This window comes from Macaca thibetana, chromosome 4, assembly GCF_024542745.1.
Source record: "Macaca thibetana thibetana isolate TM-01 chromosome 4, ASM2454274v1, whole genome shotgun sequence".
In the NCBI taxonomy this organism is placed as follows: Eukaryota; Metazoa; Chordata; class Mammalia; order Primates; family Cercopithecidae; genus Macaca; species Macaca thibetana.
In genome coordinates this window covers 134,127,065-134,140,990 of record NC_065581.1, presented here as the reverse complement: position 1 = coordinate 134,140,990, position 13,926 = coordinate 134,127,065, and the positions used below count along the sequence as shown (strand labels likewise).

At 42.5% G+C, this 13,926-nt stretch overlaps 1 protein-coding gene and 1 pseudogene across 4 annotated transcripts in view; one reads left to right on the top strand and one right to left on the bottom strand.

Annotated features, from left to right (window-relative positions):
• AKAP7 (A-kinase anchoring protein 7) overlaps positions 1–13,926 on the top strand; it is a 155,257-nt gene that overhangs the window by 46,744 nt on the left and 94,587 nt on the right. The window lies entirely within an intron of this gene.
• LOC126952057 (zinc finger protein ubi-d4-like) lies at positions 11,115–12,629 on the bottom strand (annotated as a pseudogene).

The following is a 13,926-nucleotide window of genomic DNA, read 5'->3' as shown; positions in this document are numbered from 1 at the left end:
TGGTTCCATATACGCGAATCAATAAACGTAATCCAGCATATAAACAGAACCAAAGACAAAAACCACATGATTATCTCAATAAATGCAGAAAAAGCCTTTGAAAAAATTCAACAGCCCTTCATGCTAAAAAGTCTCAATAAACTCGGTATCGATGGAACGTATCTCAAAATAAAAAGAGCTATTTATGACAAACCCACAGCCAATATCATACTGAATGGGGAAAACTGGAAGCATTCCCCTTGAAAACTGGGACAAGACAGGAATGCCCTCTCTCACCACTCCTATTCAACATATTGTTGGAACTTCTGGCCAGGGCAATCAGGCAAGACAAAGAAATAAAGGGTATTTAATTAGGAAAAGAGGAAGTCAGATTGTGAACTCCCATTCACAACTGCTTCAAAGTGAATAAAATACCTAGGAATCCAACTTACAAGGGATGTGAAGGACCTCTTCAAGGAGAACTACAAACCACTGCTCAATGAAATAAAAGAGGACACAAACAAATGGAAGAACATTCCATGCTCATGGATAGGAAGAATCAATACCATGAAAATGGCCATATTGCCCAAGGTAATTTGTAGATTCAAAACCATCCCCATTAAGCTACCAATGACTTTCTTCACAGAATTAGAAAAAAAATACTTTAAAGTTCGTATGGAATCAAAAAAGAGCCCAGATAGCCAAGACAATCCTAAGCCAAAAGAACAAAGCTGGAGACATCATGCTACCTGACTTCAAACTATACTACAAGGCTACAGTAATCAAAACAGCATGGTACTGGTACCAAAACAGAGATATAGACCAATGGAACAGAACAGAGACCTCAGAAATAATACCACACATCTACAACCATCTGATCTTTGACAAACCTGACAAAAACAAGAAATGGGGAAAGGATTCCCTATTTAATAAATGGTGCTGGGAAAACTGGCTAGTCATAAGTAGAAAGTTGAAACTGGATCCCTTCCTTACACCTTATACAAAAATTAATTCAAGATGGATTAGAGACTTAAATGTTAGACCTAAAACCATGAAAACCCTAGAAGAAAACCTAGGCAATACCATTCAGGACATAGGCATGGGCAAGGACTTCATGCCTAAAACACCAAAAGCAATGGCAACAAAAGCTAACATTGACAAATGGGATCTAATTAAACTAAAGAGTTTCTGCACAGCAAAAGAAACTACCGTGAGAGTGAACAGGCAACCTACAGAATGGGAGAAAATTTTTGCAATCTACTCATCTGACAAAAGGCTAATATCCAGAACCTACAAAGAACTCAAACAAATTTACAAGAAAAAAACAACCCCATCAAAAAGTGGGCAAAGGACATGAACAGACACTTCTCAAAAGAAGACATTTATGCAGCCAACAGACACATGAAAAAATGCTCATTGTCACTAGCCATCAGAGAAATGCAAATCAAAATCATAATGAGATACCATCTTACACCAATTAGAATGGTGATCATTAAAAAGTCAGGAAACAACAGGTGCTGGAGAGGATGTGGAGAAATAGGAACACTTTTACACTGTTGGTGGAACTGTAAACTAGTTCAAGCATTGTGGAAGACAGTGTGTCGATTCCTCAAGGATCTCTAACTAGAAATACCATTTGACCCAGCTATCCCATTACTGAGTATATACCCAAAGGATTATAAATCATGCTGCTGTAAAGACACATGCACATATATGTTCAATGCGGCACTATTCACAATAGCAAAGACTTGGAACCAACCCAAATGTCCATCAGTGACAGACTGGATTAAGAAAATGTGGCACATATACACCATGAAATACTATGCAGCCATAAAAAAGGATGAGTTCATGTCCTTTGTAGGGACATGGATGCAGTTGGAAACCATCATTCTCAGCAAACTATCGCAAGAACAGAAAACTAAACACTGCGTGTTCTTATTCATAGGTGGGAATTGAACAATGAGAACACTTGGACACAGGAAGGGGAACATCACACACTGGGGCCTATTGTGGGGTAGGGGGAGGGGGGAGGGATAGCATTAGGAGATATACCTAATGTAAATGATGAGTTAATGGGTGCAGCACACCAACATGGCACATGTATACATATGTAACCTGCATGTTGTGCACATGTACCCTGGAACATAAAGTATAATAATAATAAAAAAAGAAAAATACCCATATATAAGTGGACCTGCTTAGTTCAAACCTGTGTTGTTCAAAGGTTCAGCTGTAGTCCAATTTACCTAATTTTCATTGAGAGAGTTTTTAGATTTACAAGTTAAAAAAATAAATTCTTAAAGTGTTACATAGTTCTTATGAAAAAAGGAACCAATTTCAGACACTACTCTTTGTACTCGTTACTAAATATTGGCAGGATAGTCATTTAGAATTTGTAATGTATAAAATTGAAGAAAATCATTGGACATTTTGTACTAGTAGAGTCTAAATTGATGGGCTTTTACCATTAATGGGGGTCAGGATATGCTACTCCATAATATTTTAAGCTAAAGGAATTTGAGAAAACAGCAGAAGTAGGAAAGCCACCCTCTGCCCTGCTGCCCTTCCCTGAAGCAGGTCGTAGGACCCACATTTGAGATATGCTTTCTCTATGCCTGGAGGAGTGGAACATCCTCCTTTCTGAAGACACTGGGTCACAGAGGAGAAGCTGAGTCAGTAGGCCTTGCTAAGTTTCCCCCAGTTTATTACCATTAAATCATAGTTTTTAATTCAGTTGTACTTCTCCACAACTATCCACTTTTTCATCAAACATAGCATAAAAATACACAGGTTTACATGTTTATTTGGGTCATTATTTTCTTATAAAAGGTCCTATGTCACATAAAGCTTCTGTTAAATAAATTGGAATGCTTGTCTCTTGTTAATCTGTCTTTTTTATAGAGTTCTCTGTAACAATGAATATAGGATGGATGAGAAAAAGATATTTCTTTTTTCCTATACCATTAAAATTATGCTGTTACTCCCAGTTATTTTTGGTACCTGCTGGTGAGCTAAAGAGACCAAGCCCTTCTTTGCATCACATGTACTGTGGGCTTACGGTGGTAGCCACTTGAGGGAGCAGGTAAGGTGTGTGGCATCAGAGGCTGTGTCTCAGCTTCCTAGCTTGACCTTGAGTGATCCTGTCTTTTTTTTTTTTTTTCCAGAATAAAACAGCACCTTCTTTCCTAGAACTACCCAGTAGCTGATAGAATTAAGAAGATACTGAAAATTTTGCATTTATATGGCATGTTCCCACATTTTATAATGAATGATGAAATTGCACTGAAAAGCTTTTTACATAGAAATGGATATGTGATTTCATTCATTTTTTCAGCCATATGTAATTTTGTTAAGCTTGTTAGATTGAGAGATTGCTAAAAATTTAGCCCACTAGAATTATAATAGTTCTTGCAAATCTTTCTTTTTTAAATAGAAAAGTGCCCTTGGTTAGCATGATAAAAGATTCTAAGTACATTTATGTCATACAAGAAAAAATGAAAGGTTTTTAGAATGTTCTTTTGAATATTATGCTTTCTTTTATTTTGACTGTCATTTCCCCCAAATGATGGAGAGACTACATTCTGTGTTTTCTGCTCCTTGTGAAGAATCTGTTCAGTTTCTGGTATCTTTAGGCCCTTCTAGGGTGCTCTATTACTACATGAAGTCTTCGACTTCTAACCACCACAGGCTGGTGGGTTTCCCAGCAGCCCACTAACCATCCCCCTAATGGCTTGGGCTAGGCTTCCTTCAGAAACATCAAAATAACTTAGCCACACTTCATTTAGAAGACCAGCTTGTCTTCTCAACTAGGATGACTGCTTTCACAGTCCTGCACCATTGAGACCTGCACCATTGAACCTTAGTTTCATACCCTGCCTCTATTTGCGTCTGCCTCCAAGCACACTTCCTCCATCCTTCCTCTCCTTTCTTACCTCTCTCTTACTCCTTTTTATTCTCACCTCTTTTATTTACTTGATTTTCAATCAAACACTTTCTAAATGGATTGACTTTGTTCCAGGCATTATTCTAATTATCTTATTAAATATTAATTTCGTTCTGACAAATCCATGAGGTAGGGGCTGTCTTAGTTCATTTTGTGTTGCTATAACAGAATACTTGAGGCTGGGTAATTTATGAAGGAAAGACGTTTATTGAGCTGACAATTTTGCAGGCTGGGAAGTTCAAGAGCGTAGCACTGCACTGGCTGGCTCCTGGTGAGAACCACATGCTGGGTCAAAACATGGCAGAGAAGTGGAAAAGTGAGTGGGTGCGTGCAAAGAGATCACATGGCGACAGAGGAAGCAAGAGAGAATCTAGGAAGCCTAATTCACTTTTATAAGAGCGTACTCTTTAGTAACTAACCCAGTCCCATGAAAGTGAAAACATCCTCCTAATGTAAGGCATTCATCTATTTATGAGGGATCCACCCCTGTGACCCAAACATCTCCCACAAGGCTCCATGTCCAGCACTACCATGTTGGGAATCAGATTTCAACATGAGTTTTGGTGGGGACAAACCACATCCAAACCATGGGAAGACCATTGTCATCACTCCTGTTTGTCAGGGAAACTGAGGCACAAAGAAGTTAAGTAATTTGTTAGTGAGTAGGGGAACCAGGACTCAAGCCCAAGCAGTCTGATTCCAGATTCTGTGCTCTTAATCACTATGCTAGTCTGTTACATTGTAAATTAGCAACCGGACTCCCTAAACATTTTCCAGGAATACCTCTTCTTGCCTTAGCTGAAACTCAGCTCTTATCTGATTGAAATCACAGCTTCTTCTAGGTGAAGGCTGCTCGTTTCACCCAATCCCACATTCCACAGGACCCAGAGATATCGTCTACATTCTCTTTGCTCTCTGTTGCTTTGTCCCTGTTCTATCCTCACACAAAGGCCTTTCCGTATTGGTGGTTCATGTTACCTGGTTTTGTTACCTTCTGCCTCTCTTTTTGCTGTCATCTGAATATTTCCTCTCCTATTTTGAGGATTTTGTTTCATAGCTTACATTGCAATGCTTGTGTCCTTCAGTAGCACGAGCACAATCTGTCCAGCCATGCTGGCACAAAGTGAGCTTTGGAGTCAGTCAGAACCATTTGCGTTCCTGTGCAGTCTGTTACCAGCTGAGTGGTTTCAAGCAATTTACTTCACCTCCCAGTCCTTCTGTTTCTTTATTTGTACAATGGCCATAATAGTAACTGTTCTGAAAATAAAGTGAGATAATCTATACGAAGTGTTTAGCACAGTATTGGGCACATAGACAATGTTAAACAGATGGTGGCTGTTATTATTAATGATAAATACTCCATTCCCACTACGGCCATCACAGCTGTTGCTTTTCTTAAAATCCCTTGACTTCTTTGACGTTGGCATCCTACACCCATACATCACTCTGCCATTCATAAGCATATTTCTGAGACCTTAAACTCAGCTACAGCTATCGCCACAGCTTCCCGTTCTAGTTGCCATTTACTTCCTTTCCACTACTACTAATGCTCTGGAACCTCACCCAGGCTTGGCCTCTTCCAGGACAGCATGGATGTATTCATTCTCACACTAGACAAGGCCTCAAGGTATGTCACTTTCTTGGTGGCTCTTTCAGTTGTCCTATCTCCTTCTGTTTGACCTGGCTGGGAAACACCAATGGCAGATCCAATCCAGGCATTTGCTTTTTTGCCCCAACACCTGGGCAAAATAAAATCCACCGTCCTTGCTGTAGCCCACAATACCCTCCATGTTCTGGTCTACTGCCTGTATCTCCTGCCTTATCATGGTCCTCTCTCCCTGCCCACTGTGCTCCAGTTGAACTTTCTTCTTATAGATACTGGACTCAACCAAGTCTTTTCTGCTATAGATCTTCTGAAAATGCCTGAGTGTTCCTTCTGCTTAGACCTCTTCATTCTTAGGATCTCAAATGTCACCACTTCAGAGTCCCTGCCCACTGTGAGTAGAGTATTTTTATAAGTAAGCTCTCTATCACTGTACCCAGTGGCATACCCTCATAGAGCTCATCACATGTTGTGATTATGTTTTTGTCTATTTGTGTTTTTTTTGTTGTTGTTGTTGTTTGTTCGTTTGTTTTGAGATGGAGTCTCGCTCTGTCGCCCGGGCTGGAGTGCAGTTGCGCGATCTTGGCTCACCGCAAACTCTGCCTCCTGGGTTCAAGTGATTCTCCTGTCTCAGCCTCCCTAGTAGCTCGGATTACAGGTGCCTGCCACCACACCCAGCTAAGTTTTGTATTTATAGTAGAGATGGGGTTTCACCATGTTGGCCAGGCTGGTCTCAAACTCGTGACCTCAAGTGATCTGCCTGCCTCAGCCCCTCAAAGTGCTGGGATTACAGGCATGAGCCACTGTGCCTGGCCCATTATTGTCTATTTGATTGACTATCTTTGTGGCTAGATTAGGCTCCACGAGGGCCAGGACCATGACTGTTTTGATCACTAGCGTATACCCAGTACCTCTATAATGTGTGACACATAAAACACGTTAAGGCTCACATAATCCCAGCACTTTGGGGGCCTGAGGAGGGAGGATTGCTTGAGCTCAGTGGTTTAAGACCAGCCTAGGCAACACAGTGAGACTGTTTCTACAAAAGATAGAAAAAAATTACCTGGGCATGGTGGTGCATGCCTTGATTCCAGCTACTTGGGTAGCTGAGGTGGAAGGATTGCTTGAATCTGGGAGGGCGGGGCTGCAGTGAGCTGTGAATATGCCACCATACTCCAGCCTGGGTGACAGAGAAAGACCCTGTCTCAAATAAATAAATACATAATAAATAAGGTGTTAATAAGTATTTATCAAAAGAATGACAAAATGAAGAAATCACACAGTCCTGTAGGTTGGCTCTCCTGCAAATGTATGTCTTCCACACTCAGAGCCTCGGCTCGGCAGGTCCACTGCTTTGGCTCAGTTTTTTCTCATGTCTACTGTTGCTGCTGCAGCGCCCTGTTTGGAGCAACTATAACCTTCTACCCCTCTCTCATCTGATGGCACTGAGGCTGGGATCTGCTCACTTCAAGTCCCAAGTCCCTCTGCTACTGCATTTGGCTTTTAAATTCTCATACAGTTTTAGGAAAAAAGGTGTCCTTTATCTAGTTAAGACTAACCCCTTCAGCTGTGTTCTTGGTCGGCTGGTCTCAACCGGGATCTTGTTATACCAGTTACTTCTTCCTTCTCGGTGTTTCTGTATTTTCAACCCTTTGTCTTTATCACCTCCTTTCTCCCAACTTTACTTGCTCAATAACACCTTTCCTATCCCTAAACAAATAAAAAACAAAGCTAGAAAACCGTAAGAATTAGCTACAGAAAAATCTCTTGATTTTGAATCTTCTGATAGCTTCTCCATTGTACCTTTCCTACCCAGAAGCTTTAAAAGAGTTGCCTGTATTCTCTGTACCTTTCCTACCCAGAATCTTTAAAATTTAAAAATCTTCATTTTACCTTTCCTACCCAGAATCTTTAAAAAAGTTGCGTGTGTTCTCTGTCTCTAGTTCATTACTGTCCTTTTCTCGAACCTCCCACCATCAGTAGGCTATGGCTTACTTCACTACATGCCACATCATGGGCCCCTGATAGCTTTGTAATAACTGAATCTAACGGATGCTCTAGATTTATTCATACAACCGAGCACTCCCTTCTTTAAATTCTTTTGGTTTCTGAGACACTACTTTCTTTTTTCTTTTTTTTTTGTGTGTGTGTTTTTAATACTTCTCTCAATGTATCTTCTCAGCTTTCTTCACTAGCATCTCTCTTTTTTCTTTAAGCATTTATATTTTTAGATTTATGAACCTGACTCTCTGTTTAACTATGTTTCTTTCTTTTTTTGTTTTTTGAAATGGAGTCTCACTCTGTTGCCCAGGCTGGAGTGCAGTGGCACTATCTCGGCTCACTACAACCTCTGCCTCCCAGATTCAAGCGATTCTTCTGCCTCAGCCTCCCGAGTAGCTGGGATTACAGGCACATGCCACCACGCCTGGCTAAGTTTTGTATTTTTAGTAGAGACAGGGTTTCACCATGTTGGCCAGGCTGATATCAAACTCCTGACCTCAGGTGATCTGCCCGCCTCGGCCTCCCAAAGTGCTGGGATTACAGGTGTGAGCCACTGCGCCTGGCCCCATGTTTCTCTTTTTGTATTTACCATCATAGTCAATCTCCCTACTCTTCCACCAGGAACATAAGAAATTTAGGTGTCATCCTAAATGCCAGCATCAGTTATTTTAGATAGTCATACTCATCAAATGCTGTAAATTTTCTCTCTTAAATATCACTCCCATTTGTTCCCTACTTTCTGTTCCTATTGCTGTGCCTCAGTTCCAGCTCTGTTCATCTTTTACCTATGCTACTGCAGTAGTCTCCTGGTCTACAACCTGCCGCTTTGCTTCCAGACTCTTTTTCTAAAGCACAAAACTAAGCATTTTTATGCTCTCTGCTTAAAAGAATTTATTGAGTTACTGTTGGATCTAGGATAAAATCTGTTCTTCTTCCTGTGTCATTTAAGATTCTGAGCTCCTGGATTCTTGCCTGTGTATTTAGCCTTATTGTGCTGTCCACGCTGCACCCATTGTTTAAGGCATGCTGAACTACTTACAGGTGTCCAGAGGCACTGGGCCATGTCATGTCTTCATGCCTTAGCTGACGCTGCTGCCACCCCATGGAATCCTTCACATTCTTCACATGATCAGACAACAACCACTGATTTTTTTTTTTTTTTTTTTTTTTTTAGTTAGTTTTGGCCGGACATGGTGGCTCATGCCTGTAATCCTAGCACTTTGGGAGGCCGAGGCAGGTAGATCACTTGAGGTCAGGAGTTTGAAACCAGCCTGGCCAACATAGTGAAACTCCATCTCTACTAAAAATACAGAAGAATTAGCCAGGCACGGTGGTGGGTACCTGTGATCTCACCTACTCAGGAGGCTGAGGCGGGGGAATCGCATGAACCCAAGAGGCAGCAGTTGTAGCGAGCTGAGATGGCACCACTGCACTCCAGCCTGGGTGACAGAGTAATGAGTCCATCTAAAAATATATATATATTTTTTTAACTATAGTAAAATACACATAATATGAAATTTACTATCTTAACTTTTTTAAAATATATAGTTCAGTAGTGTTAAGTATATTCATATTATTGGGCAAGCAAGCTACAGAATCTTTTTAATCTTGCAAAATGGAAACTCCATACCCATGAAGAACAAATCCTCACTCCCTCCTTCCCCTGGCTTCCGGCGACCACCATTCTACTTTCTGTCTCTATGAATTTGACTGTGTAGCTGCCTCATAGAAGTGAAACCATGTAGTATTTATCTTTTTGTGACTGGCTGATGTCACTTAACATAATGTCCTTAAGGTTCATACATGTTGTATTGTGTCAGAACTTTCTTCCTTTTTAATGCTTTGTAATATTCCATGGTATATGTACATACCACATTTTGCTTATCTTGTTATCTGTTGATGGGTTTGTTGATGGACTCTTGGCTATTGTGAATAATACAGCTATGAACACGAGTTCAGATCTTTTGGATATGTAATCAGAAGTGGAATTACTAAATCATATGGTAGTTTTATTTTTAACATTTTGAGGAACTGCCATAATGTTTTCTGCAGCAGCTGGACTATTTTACATTCCCACCAGCAGTGTACAAGGGCTCCAACACTTGTTATTTTCTATTTTTTTGATAATGGCCCTTTTTAAAAAAAATTTAACCCAAATTTTGTATTGATCAAAACAGCTTCATTGTTCTTTATAACAAAGAATTGTTATAAACTTGAATTTATGTAACTAATTAAAACTAACCAAAATAACCAATTTTATATTCGCTTTACATATTGGAATTCAACAAAAAACCTTTTAATTTTGGGGGAAAAAAAGCTGTATTTCAAAATGTTTAAAAAAAGCACCATCATGGAACTCTTAGGATGAAATGGCCTTCTTAATGAAGAGAGGCAGGAGATAAACCATCCAGCAGAGGGCTCTGTGTAAAAACATTTATTTTTACTAATGTTTAGAATACAGGAACTAAAGAAAGGAAAAAAAAAAAAGACAACTCCAAAGCGACAGTGAGTGAGGGGCTGCCCGTGGCCAAGGGGGAAGGCTACTCCGGGGTATCCTGGCATGCACTGTCCCTCCACTACTTAATGTCAGTGCCGCTAAGCAGAAAACCTGAGGAATCAGGGTTTGAAGACCTTACCAGCTGCTAGCGAGCGTGCAAGGGAAGAAAGGGATGTCTGTGTGGCTTCCCCATGAGCTGAGAGCCAGGACACACAGGGCAGGTGGCAGAGGCTCCCAGTTCAGTTAAGGGCAGGAGGCTGAATGCCCAGGTCCAAGAAGAACAAAAAGGGGATTTTGGAGGTAGGTTTTTTCGTCATGTTAAAAAAACAGGCACATTACCCATCTCCCTGTAGCCCCTGAGCTGCTGGCCTGGCCCCCTGATCCTTCCCCTCTCCCCACAAAACCAAAAGGAATAAGAAGGGAGACAGAAGATGAGACATTCCAAGGGTGGGGAATGCTTCGGTCACTGGAGCCCGCCCCATGAGAGTGAGCCCGGAGAGCACCGGGAAGCACAAGGTAAAGCTGCTGCTCCCCCTGGGGTGGAGTGGACTGGGACAGGGCAGAGCCGGGAGGGTGACTGAGAACATCCTGACTCCAGCAAAGAACCCTATGTAGCAGGAACAGAGGGCCGCAGAGAGCCACTCTGGAGGAAAGAGGTAAGGCTAAGTGGCACAGGGGCATGGGAAGCTCCTTGTGGCCGTGGCCTCAGCTGCTTGCTCCCAGCTGCCTCGGGCAAAGGGGCTCTGGCCTGGCTTGCCTCTGGGGGAAGGGAAAACTCTGGAGACCAGAGTGGAGGCAGCAGAGAGAGAAGTGAGCTGCTCTCCCACTCTTTCTAGGAGGACACTGAAGCCTGTGATCGCCATAGCCTAGGCCCAAGGCAAGCAGAGTGAATGCATTTCCTGGAGGGCAGAGAGAAACTGGGCCCACAGGTAGGCCTTGGGGCAGGGTGTTGCTCCTTTCTCCTTGAGGGCCTAGGGCCAGAGGTGGCCAGAGCTGCCACCTCAGCTTGCGGCTGCCAAAGGCAGGCTAGAACAACCACCCCAAGGTTCTCTGGACTTGTGAAGGAGATGTGGAAGAATGGAAAGGTGGGTTTGAAAAATGAAGTGAAGTGGAGGAGAGAAACAGCCTTAGGTATGTCGAGGAGCAGGGGGGTGGCCATCTCAAGAGGAGTTCTGGTTCTGGTAGATGGCAACTTTCTCCTTCAACAGGTCCAGACACAGGTGGCAACTCCCACTTCCTTCGGGGGCTCAGACATGGATGAGGTGAGACAGTGCAGTTGGTAGCCGTGATCGCAGTCAGCACGGAAGCCCAGCTGGTCATCATTCTCAGCGGTGCCGCAGGTGTCGCGACATTCGCACTCGATGCACTGCCAGCAGCATGTCTTCACTGCCGCCGTCGTCATGGGGGTGAAAAGGAGGCAAGATGGATGCCCTGAGCAGCCACAGTCAAAACAAGACACCAGCTCCTCGAGTTGTCCCATCTTCTTGTTAATCTTTGAGTTCCCCAGACAGAAGTTACAATAGTTGTTGGGCAAGGCCAATCCATCAGGACCCTTTTTGGGTTTCTGTTCCTCAGACCTCTGGGAAACAGGGGTGGGTGGTTGGGAGTCTTCTTTGTCCTCACCCTCCTCCTCAGCCAAGTGAGAGTGGACATAGTGGTAGCTGAGGCCTGGTTGGTTCTTGTAATGTTTTCCACAAATGTCACAGGCATAGGGCTTGTCCCGGTCCTCCAGGTTGGAAGCATCCAGCTCCTTACAGGCACTGCCCACACCTTTACTCTTGGATTACCCCTTTCCCGTATGCTTGGGAGCATCTTCTTCATAGTCCTCATCATTGAAGTCATTTGGTTCTAGGATTCGCTTTCGTGCTTGACTGTTGGTCACAGGAAACTCACCCAGGCTGTCATCATCAACTCGGGGACCTGGGGCACCTCGCTTCTCCAGGGGGTCAGTGTGCAACAGAACCTCTAAACTGCTGCCATCCTGAGAGATCAGCCCCTCCTTCTTCAGGGTCTGGTCTGTGTCTGGCTTGACAGATGGGAAGGAAAGTTGTGGATCTTCAGGGGGGTGGACTCGCTGCTTTTTCTGCCAGCGCTGGGCAGGGTAAGAGTATGGCTGTCCAGAGGCCAATCCTAGAACCCGGTCACTTTTCCATCCAGATGTAACAATTGCTCTGGGCTACTCCAGTCTGTGAGTCCAAGAAAGGCAGGCGCATGCTGCGCTCAGCACAGAGGTGGGCATTGTAATTGTGGCCCTGCTCCATGGCATCTTTGTAGTACTGCTCCCAAGGAGCTTCACTACACTCACCACCACAGTGCCGTTTTTCCCTGCTCTTCTCCCTCCAATAATGGCCATTCTAATAGGTATGAGGTGGTATTTCATTTGTGGTTTTGATTTGCAATTCCTTAATGATTAGTGATGTTGAACATCTTTCCCTGTGCTTTTTGCCATTTGTGTTTCTTCTATGGAGAAATCCTGTTCAAGTCTTTTGCCCATTTTTAAACCAAGTTGTTTGTCTTTTTTTTGTTGATTTGAAGGAGTTCTTTATATTCTGAATATTAACCTCTTATCAGATACATGATTAGCAAATATTTCTCCCATTCCATAGGTGGCCTTTTCATTCTATTATATCCTATGCTACATGAAAACTTTAAATTTTTATGTAATCCAGTTTATCTATTTTTGCTCTTGTTGCCTGTGCTTTGGTGTCACACTCAAGAAATCATTGCCAAATCTCATGTCTTGAACCTTTCCCTCTATGTTTTTTCTTAAGAGTCTTATAATTTTAACTCTTAATGTTTACATCTTTGATCCATTTCGAGTTAATTTTTGTATCGGGTGTAAGGTAAGGGACTAACTTCACTCTTTTGCATGTGGATATCCAGTTTTCCTAGCACCATTTGTTGAAAGACTGCTGATGTAGTTTAGATGTTATCCCTTCCCAAATTTCATGTTGAAATGTAGTCCCCAATGTTGGAGGTGGGGCCTTGTGGAAGGTAATTGGATTATCGTCCTCTTGGTACTGTCCTCATGCTAGTGAGTGAGTTCTTGTGAGATCTGGTCATTTAAAAGTATGTGGGACCTTCCCCTCTCTGTCTTACTCCTGTTCCCACCACGTGAGATGCCCGGTCACCCTGTGCTTTCTGTCATGGATTGTGGCTTCCTGAGGCCTCCCCAGAAGGAGATGCTGGCATTATGCTTCCTGTACAGCCTGCAGAACTGTGAGCCAATTAAGTCTCTTTTCTTCTAAATTACCCAGTCATAGGTATTTTTTTATAGCAATACAGAAATGGCTTAATACAACTGTCTTTTCTCATTGAATGGTCTTGGCACTGTTGTTGAAACCTTTTGACCACTGTCGTAGTCCTTTCCTGCCATTATAACAAAATACCTGGACTGGGTAATTTATAAACAACAGAAATTCATTCATCACAGTTCTGGAAACTGGAAGTTCAAGATCAGGTCACCAGTAGATTTAGTGTCTGGAGACGGCTCTCTGCTTCACAGATGACACCTTGTTGCTGCATCCTCACCTAGTGGAAGGAGAGAACGCTATGTCCTCACATGGTGGAGGGGAAACAGGGACAAAGATAAAAGTGGTTTAGGACCCCTGAATCTCTTTTAAGGGCAGTAATCCCATTAATGAAGGCAGACCTCTTGTGACCTCATCGGCTCCCGAAGGCCCCACCTCTTAATACCATTACCTTGGGGATTAGGTCTCAACATAAGAATTTTGGAGGGACACAAACATTCAGACTATAGCAACCATATAAATGAGGGTTTATTTTTGAGCTTTCTATTCTGTTTCATTAGTCTATATATTTGTCTTTATGCATATATCACACTGTCTTGATTACTATAGATTTGTAATAACTTTTGAAATCAGAAGTGTAAAATCTCTGACT